Source organism: Marmota monax, unplaced genomic scaffold (genome assembly GCF_021218885.2).
Source record: "Marmota monax isolate L192 unplaced genomic scaffold, Marmota_monax_Labrador192_F-V1.1 WCK01_AAM20220418_F8-fsc00104, whole genome shotgun sequence".
NCBI classification, from domain to species: Eukaryota; Metazoa; Chordata; class Mammalia; order Rodentia; family Sciuridae; genus Marmota; species Marmota monax.
This window is the reverse complement of record NW_026693836.1, coordinates 5,857,357-5,876,196: the sequence shown is the minus strand read 5'-3', so window position 1 is coordinate 5,876,196 and position 18,840 is coordinate 5,857,357.

Genomic DNA, 18,840 nt, shown 5'->3' with positions numbered 1-18,840 from the left:
AAATCACTGACATAGTTCAAGTGAATACTTCATTTTATAGCTATAGTTGAAGAAAAAGGGGTCAGAAAGTTAAGTTAGTAGACTAAGGTCTTACAGCTGCTGTCAAAAGAGCTAGGACTAAAATCCTATGCTCCTTTCCCGGTCTCCATGTTTACCACCATATCTTTTATTCAATTTCATTCTCGATGGTCAAACAAAGCACTCCCTTCAAACAAATTTTATAAATGAATTTTGAACTAGTGGCTTTAAATAATTAAAAGAAAATCATAATGAAGACAGTTGATAACTGTAATTATCAGTAATTTGCAAAAGATATATAGATAGATATGAAACACTTTTGTTAAAATAAGCATCACTAACCCTCAATTTTTTTTTCTGTTTCACTGTTGGGAGAGCTCAATAGAGAATGGAATATTTCCAGGTATAAAGAATAATGGGCAATTAGAGGAAAGGTGTTGCAGACAGAACACAGAGCATACAAAGATAGATAAGCATATTAAGAGCATGAAAGTACTTATGCATGAGAAAATAAATTATATTAAGCAACTGAGCAAAACAAATGTGTTCAGATGAAAGCAAGGGACACTATATAGCACATGATTAATGTAAAGTACCACTGTATCATTGTGAGAAGACTGACATATAAGGAAATGGCAAATTCTCAAAATGACTTTTTCTTTACAGGTTAATATATGTGCTCTTGCTGCATATAAAAAAAGTTGAAGTGGGCTCACAGAAATGGTATGTTATTTCCTTACTATAAACATAAGGACTCTAAGCCATTTACCACCTGAGAGGACAGTTTATGCCTCTGCTTTCCCAAATAGCATGCATATTTTACTACAAGCTCCTGCCAATGTGATTCTTCTCAATAACTCCTGCACTTGTGAGCCCCAGCAGCCATGCCTCCTGATTTTAGTCAATCAGGCTCCATTTTTCATCCTGTTTTCGGGTCACATTTGCTTTATTTAAAGCAGCTGTGTTGAATCAGCTGAAACACAAACTATTCAATGGAAGCCTTAAGTGTGTGACTAGAGCTGCACATAAATACCTCTGACTTGGAGCTTTAATATAAAGCACTGCACATACACACATTTAATCAGTAGACAATTCAGAAGCACTTCTCAAGTAGATAACAGTTGTCTGTGTTGTAAATTAACACTGCACTTCATTCTGAATAAGGATAAGCTTTTAAAAAAAACAGTGTTTTATCACAGATCTTCCATTTTTTAGGTAAATGATTATAAGCTAAAATAGAACCTTGGATAATAATTTAAAAATGAGTGACCTAACATTGGGGCCCTTTTATTTTTCTTTCACTGCAACTATGCTAATTTGAATAAGAAAAAAATTTAAAAATAACCATGGTGATTAGCAGAAAATATCTTATAGCCTATGAAAATATTCCAGTAGTTTAATACACAGCAATAGCTTAAATTATTCACATGGGCTACTCTTGAGATCATATGTTGAAACTGAAAAATATTATCATGACATGGAAAGTCAGAAGTGATAGCACTGGCATAACACATCTGCATGAGACTGACATTTTTGGACAAAGCAGTTAAAGACTATGGGCCCTCTGATACCACACTGAGCACCAGCATTATCCATGATGGTGGCACAGCCAAAAAACCAAATTCCCATAGAGTGAGGGTGGGATCAGGACTGGACTAACGGGGCACTGATTTAGTAGAAGCAAGAGGAAGAACAGCATCCAGGGGCAGTGATAAAGTTGATGTATGTCTGAAAGACAGAGATAAGAGGAACTTTGTGGTCTTTGCACTTTGTTATTGATCTGCTTGCTGGGCTATTTAATGTGTCTAGTAATAATACATTATTTCCCTAGCTTCAGACTTAAAATGTGATAGTAAAAATTAATAGAGTAAAGACTATTTTTCTCCTTCCTTGTGCATTTTTACTCTATTACATTTGTCATGGGAATAGTAAGATGTTACACACATTAAATAGCCCTCTTATGAGCCATGATGATTAGTGGTTTGAGTGTCAGCAAAAGGGTGTGGATAATCCTGAGAATTCAATAGGGAGCTTTAGACCATTCTTCTGAATCCTGCACATCCTTGACTTCATGAATTTGCAGCATGGACCCAGACTTTGGAGTCAGAAAGACCAAGCTTAGGAAGGTTATCTAACCTTGTCAAGTTCACTGTAAAATGGGAATGATAAGATATAATTCAGAGGGTCATTGGGAGGATTGTAATAAAGGAACGTTGCAGACAAGTGCTTAACAAGAGCCTGACATGAAATGATAGCCATCATTATTAATTAAAGAATCAGACCATAAAGAATAAATACATATAAATCAGTGTTCTAAATCCTGCCTGTGTATCAGAATCACCTGTAGAATTATTTTACAATAGAGATGCCAAACTCTATCCCTAGAGAGACATTTATTCAGTAGACACAGCATACAGGTCACTCTTACAGAAGTATTTTCCATAGTCAAAGAAGAGAAAAACAAGTTAAAAATGAAGATGGCTTACACAGAGTCAACAAATATTCTGTCTTTCTGCTTATTGCCATGCACTATTGCACACACCACATAGAAGAAGGTGTATAGCTATAGATAGATGCTGTGATTCTGCAATTGATATCTAACTGCATGAGGTGAAGGAGATATTTCCAAGTAGAAGATTAATATTTGAATGAAGTATCATCCAGCTAAGCAAGTTCATTTCTCTGTGATTCTGAGTATTGCAAGCTCTGTTTTGACTGCAATCCAAGATGCAAAAACAGGAGCCTGAACTCAGACCATCTGGCCTGTACTTCTGCCTTGGATTCAAGAATTGTAAAACGTGATAGGTGCAAATTATTCATGCACTCCCAACACACATTGCCTCTTTCCTCCAGCCCAACCCTCCCATTATGTTTTTGGAATGGCATCTGGAGCCTGATCAAGTTCATAACCATGATCCCAGTAAAGAGAAGCCAAAGTTGAAAGCAATCCAACTGTGAATGAATATTTAGCTAAACACTGCTATGTCTCTCAGACTGCAAAAATGGCTCCTGTAAGAACCAAAGGAAGGATGGTGGATCATGCACTAGGGAAGTCAGAGAAGCTGAGATCTTATAATCTTAACCTGAATAAAGAGCTATTCAAACAGATTAGGGCAACATGTATGGATTTTTTCTGCTTATTATTTTTCCACATGAAATGAAGGAAACATTTTCAATTCATTAAATATTAGCCTTGTTGGATTTGATTATGAACAATTTTTTTTATTAAACTACTACCATAAACATGTCAAAACAAACCTGTCAGAGCCTCATGAATGTTCTCCATTCAATCATTAATGAGAAAACTAGTGATAATCACTATACTATGCTTACTATTGCCAGACACTGTCTTACATTTTATCCACATATCAACACATTTAATCATAACAACTACCCTATGAAATAAACAATTTCAATTCCTCTATATAATGTGCCACACAAATTTAAGGAAGAAAGGACCCATGCCTATGGCTGATAAGAATGCTACTGGAAGATGGCCCTCCTTTTCCAGATGGGTCAGGCAGTCATGATTCAATATTCAGTCATCATGTGGATATAAAATCTTATCATTTTGCACCAAGTTGGGAAAACCCTGCAAGGTTCTCCCATGCTAGATCACTCCATAGGGTTTTTGAAGACTTATTTGTAATTATTTCCCAGCTCAATTTCTCCCTATGCTCAGTCCTGCTTCCTATACTTTCCATACCAAGAGAACATTATAATAAGCATCCTATAACCTTAGCTCTGTCTTAGTCTGATTTCCATAGAATTCAGTCTTCAACAAGCCACTTGAGTGATTTGATCATTTTGACAACCTCTTAGAGATGGGTGTCAGACAATAATGGGACAATGACATGTGTCAGTGATGCTGCTGTGCACATCACTCAGCAGCTCTTCTGTGGTATCCTTCTCTCTCTGCTTAGCACAACATTCTAGGCTTATCACTCCACCTGCTACGTCCATTTCTCTTGGTTACACATTCAGAATTTTTAAGATTGGGCTGGTTACTTGGTCATCTTCCAACAAGGCTTTTACTATATAAGAGACTACATCCAAGAGTCTGGATTTCCTATATCTAGTCTATAAATAGTTGCTGATACTAGATTCCATATTTCTTCATTCAATAAGTTGGGGCCAGGTTCACAGGAAGACAAATAGGACAACTAAGAATTTATGTCTGTATAACTACTTCTAGTTGTTTAGTTCAAAGCAAGGCTGTAGATAAAGCAGGCATATAGATTCTCATGATTCACTAACTTCCTAATTTTCATTGCTCTCCACTTGTTGTGGTTAAGATATGTGTTCCCCACAGGTCTGTGTGCTAAATGCTTGGTCTCCAGGATGATGTCATTGGGAAGAGGTGTAACCTTTAGGATATTGGACCTAGTGGGAGGTCCTTATGTCACTGGGAGTATGTCCTCAAAGGGTGTTGTTATACCTACGTCCCCTTTTCTATTTGCCTTTCTCTTTGTTCCCTGGCACATGAAGTGAGTAGTTTACTCTGTCATATTCCCATCACAATATGCTGCCCTTGCCAGAAAACTAAAATGATGAGCCACTAGATCTTGGACTGAAATATTCAGGATCATGAGCCAAAACAAACCTTTTTCTATTAATAAGTTAATAGCTTCATGTATTTTGTTATCATGATGTGAGGCTGTCCGATTTTCCAAATTCAAAGAATTATACAGTATGAAGTTCCATGTAATCTCTTTCATTGACTCCCATTGTACTCTGCTCAATTTTCTGCTTTATGCTGAATAGTCTTTTGAAACTGTTTCTTACCTATATACAAATCAGGTGGTGCACATTGGACCATCATGTTATTATACTGCACTATCCTGACTACTGATGACCACTCAAGGATGAGTATCTAATCTGTAAGGGGCCTGTAAGATTGTTCTCCAACATTTTCCTAATTAGAGCTGAGAAAGGACATTATTCGAGGCCTTAAATATAGCCATTGACCACCAAATCAACTCATAGTTTTGTGGTTGTTATATGAGAGAATAATGCATACAAAAGTGACAGGAATTATGAAAGATGATGACTACCCTAATTTCAATGGCTCCTAAAGTCCAACTATGGTTCTCTCCCAAAATATATTAACCTTACAGTCTTTTTTTTTAAAGAGAAAGAGAGAGAATTTTAATATTTATTTTTTAGTTTTTGGCGGACACAACATCTTGGTTTTGTATATGGTGCTGAGGATCAAACCCGGGCCGCACGCATGCCAGGCGAGCGTGCTACCGCTTGAGCCACATCCCCAGCCCCAACCTTACAGTCTTTAAGCCTCCCATCACTTATGGAATTTACCCCTTGCTTATGACCATGATATACAAAGTCTTTCAAGACATCAGCCTACAATAGTAATCTAATTTCATACCTGTGATCCATCCTTCCCTCCACTATATCCAGTATTTTAATAATATCACAAGTACCTGGATAGTGATTCAGGGCACATCACTGCCTTAGTCCATTTTGTGCTGCTCTAATAAACCTGAGACTGGGTAATTTGTAAAGAATGGAGATTTATTTCTTATGGTTCTGAAGGATGGGAAGATAAAGGGGCCCACATCTAGGAAGGATCTTTTTGCTGTGTTGTCCATGGCAGCAGACAGAAAGGTAAGAGAGGGAAAAGGGGGTAAATATCTGCCTTTTATAATGAATCTACTCTTATAATAACAAACCACTTCTGTGATAATAGCCTTACACCATTTATTTTTTTTTTATTTTTTTTATTTTTTTTTTATTTTTTATTTTTTTTTTTTAATTTTTTATTGTTGGCTGTTCAAAACATTACATAGTTCTTGATATATCATATTTCACACTTTGATTCAAGTGGGTTATGAGTTCCCATTTTTACCCCATATACAGATTGCAGAATCACATCAGTGACACATCCATTGATTTACATATGCCTTACACCATTTATGAATGCAGAATCCTCAAGACTTAATCACCTCTTACAGTTCTAACTTAACATTGTTGCATTGAGGACGGTGCTTCCAACATGTGTTTTGGGGGAATATATCCAAATCGTAGCATTCTGATCCTGGCCACAGAAACTCAGATCTTTCTTATATACAGAACATAGTAATTCCATCTCAATAGCCCCTAAAATATTAACTCGTTCCTGCATCAACTCAAAAAGTCCAAAGGTTCATCTACATCATATATAATTGAGATCCAAAGCATAGTTTATCCTGAGGCAAATTTATCTCCAACTCTAAGCCTGTGAAATCAAATCAAATTGTCTACTCTAGAATGAAATGCAGGGACAAGCAGAGGATAGACTTAACCATTGCAAAAGGGGAAATAGGCAAGGAAAAAAAAGGTAACTGCTAAGTCTCAAATCAAACACATCAAGCTACATCACATATTAAGATGCTAGAATAATTGTCCTTGATTCCATGTTCCACTTTCTGGGCACAATGGAGGAGAGAATTAGACACCCAGGGACTTAGGGACACCCAAGGACTTAGGAACCCCCGTGCTTCTGACTGGCTCAGCTCATGCAGCAGTTCTCGTGGGTCAAGATAGCGCCTGCCTGCAGCTGTTCCAGGCTGGGGCTGCATGCTGGTGGCTCTATAGTACCAGGGTCTCAATGGAAACCTGACCCAAAAGTTCCACTGGCATTGTCCTGGTTGTGGCTTTCTCTGGTGCCTTCATACCTGTGGCAATTCTCTTCCCAAGTTTGGAGTCTGTGCTCAACATCCTTTGAAGTCGAGGTGAAGGAAGTCATGGCTTTACAATTCTTTCATGCTATATGCTTGCACAGTTAGCACCACATGGATGCTGTCAAGGTTTACCACTGTGGCCTCCTCAGTGGTGACACAAGCCACAAAGGTAGGATTGTGTCGTGGCTGAGTCAGCCAAGGAACATCCAGAATGCAGGGAGCAAACACTTGAGGTGATAACAGGGTAGAGAACACTGAAGTGGCAAATGGGCATTTGATCTCATCTCTAGAATTCTTTTCAGAACATGCTTTTTATGCTTTATTTGGTCAGGCCAAGGGGTTTCCAAATCTTTCCATTCTGCATCCCTTTCAATTATAAGTTCTGTCTTTAAATCATTTTTCTTCTCTCAAATTTTACTATATGTGGTTAAAAGAAACGATGCAGCACCTGTAATGTTTTGCTGCTTAGTTTTTTTTTTTTTTAATCAGACAGCCTAGTTTATTGCTCTTAACTTCTGCCTTTCATAAACCCTTAGGCATGGAAATAATTTGGCCAAATTCTTTACCATTTCACAACAAGAATTACTTTACTATAGTTTCTATTAAGATATTTCATTTTCATTTGGGACTTTTCAGAATGTACTTTTTTCACCATATTTTTACCAACATTCTGACCATGATAATTTTAATCCGCAAGAAGCTTCAATTTTTCCCTAAAGCTTTTTCTTCAGAGTTCTTGCCAAATCATCCATAACTCTCCATTTATGCCTACGTAGACTTTCTAGCCTGCTTCTCTAAATTGTTCAGCCTCTGCCCTTACCCAGTTCCAAAGCTACTTTCACATTTTCAGGTATTGTTAGACACTCCCCTGTTCCACACCAGCTTCAGAAACACATGTACTCTGTTGTTGTTGGGTGAAGAATTCTATAAATGTAAAATGGAACAAGTTGATTGATAATGACATACTTTCTTTATTATGAATGTGCTTCTTGGCTTTCTGCCTGCTAGATCTATCACTTATAGACAAAGAGCTGGAATCTCTGTCATGGTGTAGATATATGTTATCCCCTGCAGACTCATGAGATAATTATGAAAGTCTTATCTTAATCATTGCATTAATCTACTGACAGGGATTAACCTGGTGGTGACTGTTGGCAGGCATGGTGTGGCTGGAGGAGGTGGGTCCCTGGTGTATGCCTTTGGGATTTATATTTGTCCTTGTTGAGCAGAGCACACACACCCGATCCTCCATGGTGTGGTGTCTTGAGCTGTTTCTCTCCACCACAATCTTCTTCCATGATGTGCTGCCTCACCATGGGCCCCAAGGAATGGAGCCAGCTGTCAATGTACTGAGATCTCTGAAACCGTGAAGCTCCAAATAAACATTCCTCTTTAAAACTGTTCAAGTCTTTTATTCACAACAGCAAAAAAGATGACTAAAACAATTTCCAACTATAATTTGGGGTTTGTCTATTTCTCCTCTCAGTTCTGTTTTTATCTCATGCATTTTGATGATGTGTTATGTGCAAATTCATTTAGGATTATTATATCTTATTGCAAAATTGGCTTCTTTATTATTGTAATGTCCCTCTTCTCTGATAATCTTCTTTGTTCTGAAATAGGCTTTATATGAAATTAATATAGCTCCTCCAGCTTTATTTTGATTAGCAGTGGCATGATATATATTTATCCATCTTTTACCTATTTGAGCCTTTGTGTGTAAAATAGTTTTCATACAGACAACAAATGCTCAGTGTTGATTTTTTGAATGTTTATAAACTTCATCTTTTAATTTGGATCATTCACACTAAAAGTAATTTTGATATAATTGAATTAACATGTCATATTTGTACTATTTTCTACTGGTTGCATTTATTTTTTTTTCCTCCTTCCTTCTACTGCCTTGTTTGGTTTAATTGAACATTTTTCATCAGATCCCATTCTGTTATCTATGCATCACTTACACTTCCTATTGAAAATTTCTTAATGACTTCCCTAGAGATTATAATGTACATTTTAAACTCATTAAATTGACCTTTATCTAACACTATACCATTTCACTTGTGATTCAGATCCCCTTTCAATCTCTGTGATACCATCACCACTTACTTCACTTACTGTGTGCTGTAATCACCCAATACATTGCTATTTTGATTCCTTTAAATAAACACGCATCTTTGGATTAGTTAATAAGTATTTTTATTTTCATTTATTCCTTCTGCATCCCCATTCCTTTATTTACATATACCCAACTTTTTGTACTAAATCTTTTTTTCTTTTCCTTGAATACTTTATGTTAATATATTGCAGGGCATGCCTGCCAATAATGAATTCCCTCAGTTTTTGTCTATGAAGGTCTTTATTTTGAAGAATAATTTCACAGGACATAGAATATTAGGATAGTGGTCTTTTACTTTAAATATTTTAAATACATCACTCCACTTTTCTCTTCTTTTATGGCTTCTGAGAAGTTCACCATAATTCTTCTTATTCTTCCTTCAGAGACAAGGATTTCTATCATCACCAACACTTTGGGTTCTATCAAGATGTTTATCTTTGACCTTGGTTTTCTACAGATCAAATATTAAACAACTGCATGTGATCTTCTTTGGTCCTAATCCTATCTGGTGCTTTTTGAGCTCCTATTATCTTTGGTTTGGTGTCCATCAGTTTTGGAAAGATCTAGTGCATTATCACTTCAGATGTTTCTTATACACTACCCTCTTTGTTTTCTCCTTCTGGCATTCCAATTATACTAATGGTATATATTTGATGTCCCATAATTTTTTATATTTTGTCCTATTTTTTATCCTATTCTTTTTACATTACACTTATGGATATTTGTTAACTACATTCAAGTTCTCTGATCCTTTCCCCATCAACTATCCAAACTACAATTGAATCGATCAAAGATTGTAGCATCTTCAATCTGTAGCATTTCTTTCTGATATTTCTTATGAGTTTCCATTATCGTTTTTCCATTCAATCTTCTTGAGTGCTGTCTACTTTTTCTATTAGAACACTTGGCATATTAAGGCTTGTTATTTTAAATTAGGTGTCTTCCAATATCCATTTCTAGTTCTAATGATGGCTTTGTCTCCCCATCTTTTTAAGTCTCTTTTGGCATGCCTCCTAATTTGTTGTTGAGGTTGTTGTTGAAAGCAATCAATGTTGCACTGTGTAATAGAAATTGAGATAAGTATATCTGTAGTGAGACAGATTAGGTCAATGTGGGTAAAAGTTGGAACATGTTTAACTACTGTGAAGCTGTGCTAGAGACTTCAAATTGCTCTGGTGTCTTTCTCTTAGTCTCCTCTTTGACTTTGGGCTTAAGACTTTATCCTTTCTAAGAATCTTTATCTTTTAGCCCTTTTCACTATTATACTAGAATGTTGTTGAGTGGTAGCAAATTATAATTGTATAATTACACAGTCTTTTCAGGAATCTGTGTTTCAGGGCTGTGATCTTCACAAGTTTTCTCTGACAGTATGGCTTTTTCCCTCTGTCCTACCTGCCATATCTGGATACAGTGTTTCTAAGCAATTTTCTTTAATCCTTAACTCCTGTTGACTGTGCCCTTTCTTAGATGAGAAAGGAAAGTTGAAAGGGCCCAAAGTGGGAGTAATTTCCTTTTGCAAACTGATACAACTCTCAGAAAAAGTTATTTTTGCTGGAGAATAGACCTCTTGTCATGGAGAAGGTGCTAGGTGTATTGCCCAGGGATGATTTTTTTCTTATTTCCCTCCTAGAATCAGAGATCTTTTTCCATCTTCAAACTTGAATTTGGTGTGGTTCCTGGAGGTATAGCCCATGAAAATTGTGAAGCAATTTGTTATAAACAAGAAGAGCGAATCAAAATTTGCTAGGAGGAAAAGAAACCTTTATATCCATGTTGAAATTTGTTGTCCAAGTATAAAACAAATAAAGAGACTACTGGTTCCAAAAGAAAGATGAGAGTGGATTTTAAAATAAATTTCCATTTAAAGGTCCTGTAATGTAACAGACTATAGGAATTTAGACATGGTGAGGTACGTCAGGGGCCATAATTTAGTTTTCTTTAAATATCAAATTGCATTGTAAATCATACAACTTCATGTAATAATGTTTGTACTAATTATTTAATATAAAAATGAGTTCCATTATATAACAAAAAATGAATTTTTCAGTTTTTAAAAAACTTTGGGTCTATTTTAGTTATTTATAATAAAACATCACCATCTGCTGGTATTGATTTTAAACTTCAGGCAAAAGTTCCTATAGGGTTTTGCATATAATATATATTTCCTGTATACTTTCTGCATCTTTCTCAGACATACTCTGCCAAGAAATATTAGAACAAATATAAATAAAAGTCCCTTCTGCTAAGTACTCCCTTATGCTACAAAAGTGGGATATGTGAAATCATTATGCTATGATAAATACTATAATCAAATTTCATAATATAACCTATTGATTAATTGGCTCAATTGATACTTACTAGCACCAACTCTAACAAATATTGTTCTAGACACTGGTGAAAGATTGTTCAATAAACATGCAAAAGTTCTACCTCTGTTAATTTATGTTTCACTGGAGAAAAAGGTAGTGTTATGATTTGGACATGTGTCTCACAGAAGCTCATATTGAGACAATGTAAGAATGTTCAAGGGTGAAATAATTGGATTATGAGAGATATAACCTAATCTGTGAATTAATTAACTGGGTGATAACTGTACTCGAGTAGGCTGTGTTGGAAAGAAGCAGGTCACTGGGGGCATGATTTGGGGTTTATATTGTGTCCCTGGTGAATAGAAGTCTCTTTCCCTGCTTCCTAGTTGTCATGTCCTACACTGATTTTCTTTACCATACCCTTCCACCATGCTGTACTGTCTCCCCTTGGGCCTAGAGCTATGGAATTGGTTAGTCATGGACTTAAGCCCTGAAACTATGAGCCAATACAAACTTTTCCTCCTATAAGTTGTTCTTGTCAGGTCAACAAAAACCTGACTAAAACAGATAGAAACTGAACAAACATGACAGTGTATTATGTCAAATGGTCATATGTGCTATAAAGGAAAATGAAGGAGGAATATGAATCATGGATGTTAAAGATAATAGCATAAAATTCAGTGATCACAGAAGGATATACAGGTATTTTTGTAGACATCTGAACTAAGACATGAAGAACTTAAGAAAGTTGAGACTTTAGCCGTCTTACAGACAACTGTTCCCGGGAGAGGGAACAGCCAATGAGAAGTCTAAGAAAGAAAACTTCCCTGGCATATTTGAGGAACATAGAGATGCATTTAGCTTGCATGCAGTGAGCAAAAGGAGAAAAAAATAAATTCAGAGTTTTAATAGGGAAGAAGTATGTATAAAGTCTTAAAGATGAAATACTGTATTGATTTTAAGTAAAACTAAAATCTTGAGAGATTGTTATATGATCCTCTTTATATTTTTCATTTCAGCAATCATTTTAATATATATGTGCATATATAGAAATATCATGATATATCCTTAAATACAAACAATAACATTTATTTTTAAATAAATGTAGATAAATGATAAAATTACTTCTTAGCTTTCTGTGATAAGAATAATATGTGAGAAAGGCTATAACTGGAAAGACTTTCAAAACAGGGATACTCAACATTCCAGTTCACAAGTCAACGAGATATTGGTGCTGAAATGTAATTAGTACTTTTTTTCCTACATCAAAAAAGTTTCAGAATAAAATAGACACTAGTATTGCTGTATGTATATACATGGCTGTATAACCAATGTGACTCTGCAACCTGTACACTTGGAAAAATGAGAAATTATACCCCATTTGATTCAAATGTATGATGTGTCAAGATCATTGTATTGTCATGAGCAACTAATAAAAAAAGATTCAGAAAGAAAAGTGCTCATTAAACGAGATTGCGTTTTTAGTGAAGTAGGTTGTGTTCATTATGGGATAGGCTTTTTACCTCCTTATAGACCAGTAGGACATTCAGTGGACCATATTTTGAGAAGCACTGCTATAAGATATTATTGTAATGGGCCATGTAGGAGCTAATGATGTCTTAGACTATAGTAGTGATGTAGCTTAAGGTCAGTGGCTCATTTCTAAATAGGTACAGAATCATATTCATAGATGTGGGTGTGGGAATTTACATATACACATCCTCAAGGGACTTGCTGATGCACTAAGTGTGGGGGTATAAAACATCAGAAATAACAACAAAGAAAGTCAAAGGTGATACCAGTTTCTGAGCCTATGAAAATATCTTTGTATTTATTAAAATGGGAGATCTGGAACATAGAAAGTTTTAAGGAAAAGATCAAAATTTTAGTTTTGGTCATATTAACTGTCAATATCCAAATAGGAACATTAAGTAGGCAGTTACATACATGCTTCTGGAGTGCAGGGTCAAAGCCTAAGCTAAGTAGATACCTATGTATGTACCATCATTAAATAAAAATGTTTAAAGCTTTAGGATTGGGTAAGATCACTAAGTTTCATGTATGTACATACATACATATATATGCACATGCATATATATGCATATATATACACATATATATGCATATATACACACACATATATACACATGTATACAAGAATCATATGAAATTAATGGACATTTTGATGATGCAGCATCAAGAGGAGATAATTATGATAGAGATTCTCTTGAGTAGGTAGGAGAGAATGGAATCTCATCACAAGTGGTATTTAGGATAGGAGTGGGGAAGTCCCTCTACAGCAGTGTGAAGAAAGGAAAAGCACAATCTATAGGCAAAGACACTGCTAAGTGGAAACCTATTGTGGCAGGAGCTTGTGATCATTATGTTCTGAAGGCTTCTATTTTCTTAACAAAGTAGAAGGGTTAACAGCTGAGAATGAGGGTGAGAGAATAAAGGTGGGAAATATTAAGAAAGAGCATAAGGTACTTCCACTATCCAGCACTGGGCATCAATTTAAAGTAACAGGAGGAGGAACTGGGTAGACACAAGCTTAATGTAACTGGGGCTGGTGCTTTTCCCAGTGTGCACAATGAATCAAGAGGGACCAAATTCGTTGAACATTAGGAAACAGAGTGATGATGATGATGCACCACAAATCTAACCTTAGTAAAGAAAGGAGCATGGACATGCTGGAATATATAAAAGTTCATTTACTTATGCACATGTACATGATATCCTATTTTCAGTACATATTTAACCAACCCTAAATCAAAATGAAAAAACAAGATATACATTCCAGGAAATAAAATAAGCCTACAAAATAAAACACTGAAAGAAGGCACACTAGTTGGGTTATTAAAAATAGACCATGTGAGGCATATGAGGGTTCTAAGATAGAACCTGAAAACATAAGACCAGAAGACTGTTTACAGTGACTTATTAGAGAATGCCTAAGATTATTCCAGGAATTGTATATATGATACGTTCAATAAATGTATTCATATTACCAATCACATCAGTGACTTTGAACAAGTAGAATGGGAAGTGATGGTGCTTCTTATATTTACAGAATTCAGAATAATCATCATAAGATAATTAGAAATCAGAATTCTGAATAATAATAGTGATATGAAGATGAATTTTAAAACAAACAAAATTCAATTAGACTAAGCACCCTTGGGAAGAAAAGCCAAGTGCACAAATTTAAGGGAAGGGAAAGAAATGGTTATTTGTATATAAGGTGAAAAATGATTCTTTATCCCCCTCAAAATGAAAGCTGAGTCCTCTCTCATACATAAGATGTCCTTGCACTAGGTGAGGCATAAATCTAAGAATACCCATATTGAATCCAAAGTAAATCTGCCATCCTTGGTTGAGTGCTGCCAGGAAATCAATATGTGGTGGTAGAAGGGGATGGAATAGGTAAGTTATATCTGCACAAATGATGATAACCCGGGCCTTGTCCTTGGTACAACACAATATCAGGGAACACTGATGAGTTTAAGTTGGCCATGTGACTATAAGGTTCCTAAGCCAATGCTAAAGAAGCTGATTTTTTCTTGCAGGATATTAATAAAAATATTACAGAATGTTGATTATTAAAATACAGAATAGATTCTTCACCTGTGTATGTTTCTTCACTTATTTACCCTTCCTAAAGATGGGAAAAGAAATGAATTTGAACTTCAGTTTGCAGACCTAAGTACATCTTCAGGGAGAATAGGGAGAGAAGGTATAGAGAGGTCACATCCTGATAGAACAAGAGCTGCCTCCTCTTGTTTCTCTCTGCTTCAGCTGGTAATAGGTAGTTTCCTATGACTAGAAATGGAAATTTCTAAGGGAGACTATTGTGTCACCAGCAAGCCAGAAAGCAGTTCCTCCCACACTAGCCAAGTTCACTGTCTGTTCCTGAAACAATGGCTGCAGCTGCTACCCATCGGGAGTTTTATTATGTGGGGCCTCATTTCCTTTCCTGCCAGGCGATGCTGAGCTTCTCCTGCCAGCACAGTCTTCTTCCTGCTGTTGTTTCTCAGCTTTGGGCACCATTACATTACTTTACTCTCTGTTTCCACATGAATTTGGAACTTTTCTTCTTCCCGTTTCCTGTGTCTTGCTGAGTCCTCACACATATCCTTAGATACTTAGGATATAAACAACACTACAGAGAAGTGTGATGAAGCTGCAAAGAGAAGATGTACAGGCCAGTGCTTGCTGTGTGTAAAACTTCACCCTGCCTAGAGCTGTGAAGAATACCAAGCATTTATACATCTTTCCCAGGACTGATCAAATTAAAATTTTAAAAAGATATAAAAACTCATCTTGAAAACCAGGGTAGTTATGATCCAAATTTTGTAGAGTTAAAGCGGTCTCCTGGACCCTTGTCAGCTGAAGTTAGAAATCCTACTGAAGAGACAATTATCCTACTGCCACTTGCTTTCTGTCTCCTTGTTTGAGTCATTCTGTACAAAAGGTTCATTGACTTGTTTGCTTCATATCCACTTCTTATCTAAGAATCTACCTGCGACAGATAGAAAAGGAAAATCCATGGGACAGTATGACTTTTTAACTTATTGACATTATTCCCAAAGGTGGAAGATGTCCTATGATAAACTCCTCAGCATCAACCTATATTAAATCTGACCTCCAAATAGTTTAGAAGGAAAGATCTATTCCACATCCTAAATAGTTTCCTAAGTTTTCATCTCTCTCCAGTCCAGCAATCATCCTCCTAGTCCATATTTAGAACATTTCAAATTAAGTCTATTTCTAGAACTTCTCAAAAGTAAATAAGTTTATACTGAAAAACTTTTTGTTTTTGTTGAACTCATTGTTTCTCTAATTCCACTCTAGAACTTCCCATGCATTACTTGATTTTAAGCTTAAAGAACCTCTGTGGAAAACAGCAAATAACAATATAATCATCCCCTTTTGGACACAAATAAATAAATGAAGCTCTTAAATGATTTTCCTAAGGACTCACTTGTTCTAGAACCTTGGACTTTTTAACAGAGACTCTCCAGTGTCCTCTGAATTTATCTAAATTCTCTATGAATGTATTTGAATTTTATGCAAGTATCGTCCCCTGAGATAGTAAGTTCTTAATGAGTTTTATTTTAAAATTCACCTCATTTATTTATAGCTTGTAACGTTTAAGGTCTTATTGTTTTAGCAAAATTCTTTTAAACCTAGGCACATTTCTTAAGATGTTCTCAAAGTCACAAATTGGCATTACAGGACTGCAATTGCTAGGAAACACTAACCTTTTTTGCTCCCATAGTCAGACATTGATGAGTGAAAATCTACAGAGAATAATAACTCTCTTCTAAAACACAGAAAAGATAGCTAAGCACATGTTCAGCATGAGAAAAAATATTTTACCAGTGATATGAAAAATTAGAGGCTAATCAATTCAGAAAACATTGTACAGTTTTAATTTGCAGCTTAATTGTGTCACAGAATCATCTGTCCCATTTCTAAATTTTTAAGTGATATATTTAGGATCAAATGGTTCAATATAATTATTAATTATCCCATTAATTACATAAGAAAACCAACTAATTTTAAAACATCAAAGTGAAAAATAAGGTACATTTTAAAAATAATACATTTGTCTGACTGCTTCAATGAGGTAAACTATTCCTTAGCAATATGTGAATCTCTTTTTTCCTTTAATTTCTAAAATATTCTAAATGTAGTCAAAATTAAAAAGTGTATTTTTACCCATTTTTGCTACTATAACAAATATTACTAAGTGGATAATTTATAATAAACAGTAATTTATTGACTCACGGTTCTAGAGACTGAGAAGCCCAAGATCAATAGGCTAACTCTGCTGAGGGCCCTGTTGCCAAACCATCATGTGGCAGAAGGGCAAAGAAGAATGAAAAAGAGAAAAAGGGAAGAGGGAGTGAACCCACTCCTGCAATAACAGCATTAGTCCCTTCATGAGGGCAGGATTTCATGTTCTAAACACCTCTTAAAAATCCTACCTCTTCATACCAGTATAATGGCAATTAAATTTCAGCGTGAGCTTTGGAAGGAACATTCAAACCATGAAAATGTGGCTTTCTAATTATAAACTATAGTGACATTTTTTGGTAAGATAGATTTTTGCTCTCTAGACAAATTCAAAGTCATGGAATTAGGTATAATTTTAATGATTTAGATTTATTGTTTTCATAAATAAGGGAAAATAATTGGCTGAATTTTCAAGTGACTTGTCAAGGTCAAAAGCTAACTAGTTGAGCATAGGTTTGCACAAGTTTACTAATGCAATATCTAATGATAATTCAGTTCAAGACTACCCTTTCCTCATTATTTTATTCATTTAAACAATAAGTATTCACTAAGCCACTATTTTATCTGTTAAATTCTGGTATAGGCATTGGAGTTACTATAACAAACAGGCACAGCCCTGTCCTCATGTATTTTTAATTTAGTGGGAATATAGAATTAAATGACTAATGACTTTTAATTAAAATTGTGATGATTCATTCAGAGAAAACATGCAAGTATGATGGCAGCAGATGTTGCAGGAACCTGAAAAAGTTTCTCTGAGAAGATGATAGTAGGAGGATGATTGGAAATATTTAATGGAAATAAAAGTGCAGTGGGAATGGAGTATAGAAACTAGAAAGGAAGGAAAACCAAACTTACAGCTAGAAGGAAACAAGAGTTTGTCTAAAGAGCTGGATCCAGTAAGTAAGAAAACAGTGAAGTGTCTGAAATTCTATGACCAAGAGGAAATATACAAAAATATCAAGCAAAAGTGGTTGGCAATGATCCTTTTGGCCCTAGTTAGGAATTTGAGCATTATCCTCTGTGCTCGGGAGAACCCACTGAATTTCTAACAGGGGTAATAATAGTGTCTGTTTATATGATTTGAAGTTTATATATTTTCTCATTCTCTTAGAAAAAAGACTGAAGATTCCAAAATTTATGAATAAAGAACAGGTACAAAAATCAAAATTTGAGAAAGAGTATTAGATTCTGAGAAGTAATAGTGACTTTGACTATGGGAAAACTTTTAGGGATGGGAAGAAGTGAAAACTTAGGTGAGTATTTAATAGCTACAATACATGTTCCCTTCTTGAACTATTTAGTATATAGAGTGTATACTGTTTGATTTTTTATTAGGGTGTAAAAAATATTGATGTGCCAATTATGGCTTTCATAACAAGAAAGATAGTGGGACTATTTATTGGAGGTACAGAAAATGAGGGAAGTAATATATTTAGTTTGAAGCTTATTAAATGTGAGCTACCTCTGAGAAACATGCATGGAAAAAATCAGTTGGTCTTATGGTAGTGCCATTCAATGGAGAGATCTGAAATGAAAATGCATATGTGGCAGCATTTCAAACATGGAAGTAAATGAGATTTTCCAAGAAAGTAAATGTAGTTAAGAAAGATTGAGCCCTGAGAAAATCCAGAGTTTAATACTCAACTGAAAGAAATGAGTTTGAAAAATAGTCTAGAAATGATCAATTTAACAGATAGGAGGGCAACTAGAAGAATGTGGTGTCATGAGAATCAGGTGTGGGAAACGTTTAAAGTGTTTCAACAGGGAATGCATGAAGAAATTTATCTAACTCTTCTGAGTGTCTCAAGTCAGACCAGTTCATTAAGATCCTTACCAAAGACATTTCAGTGCTATGAGGAAAACAGTCAGATCCCAGTGGACTGAATAGTGAACGGGAGAAAGTTGTAGTAAT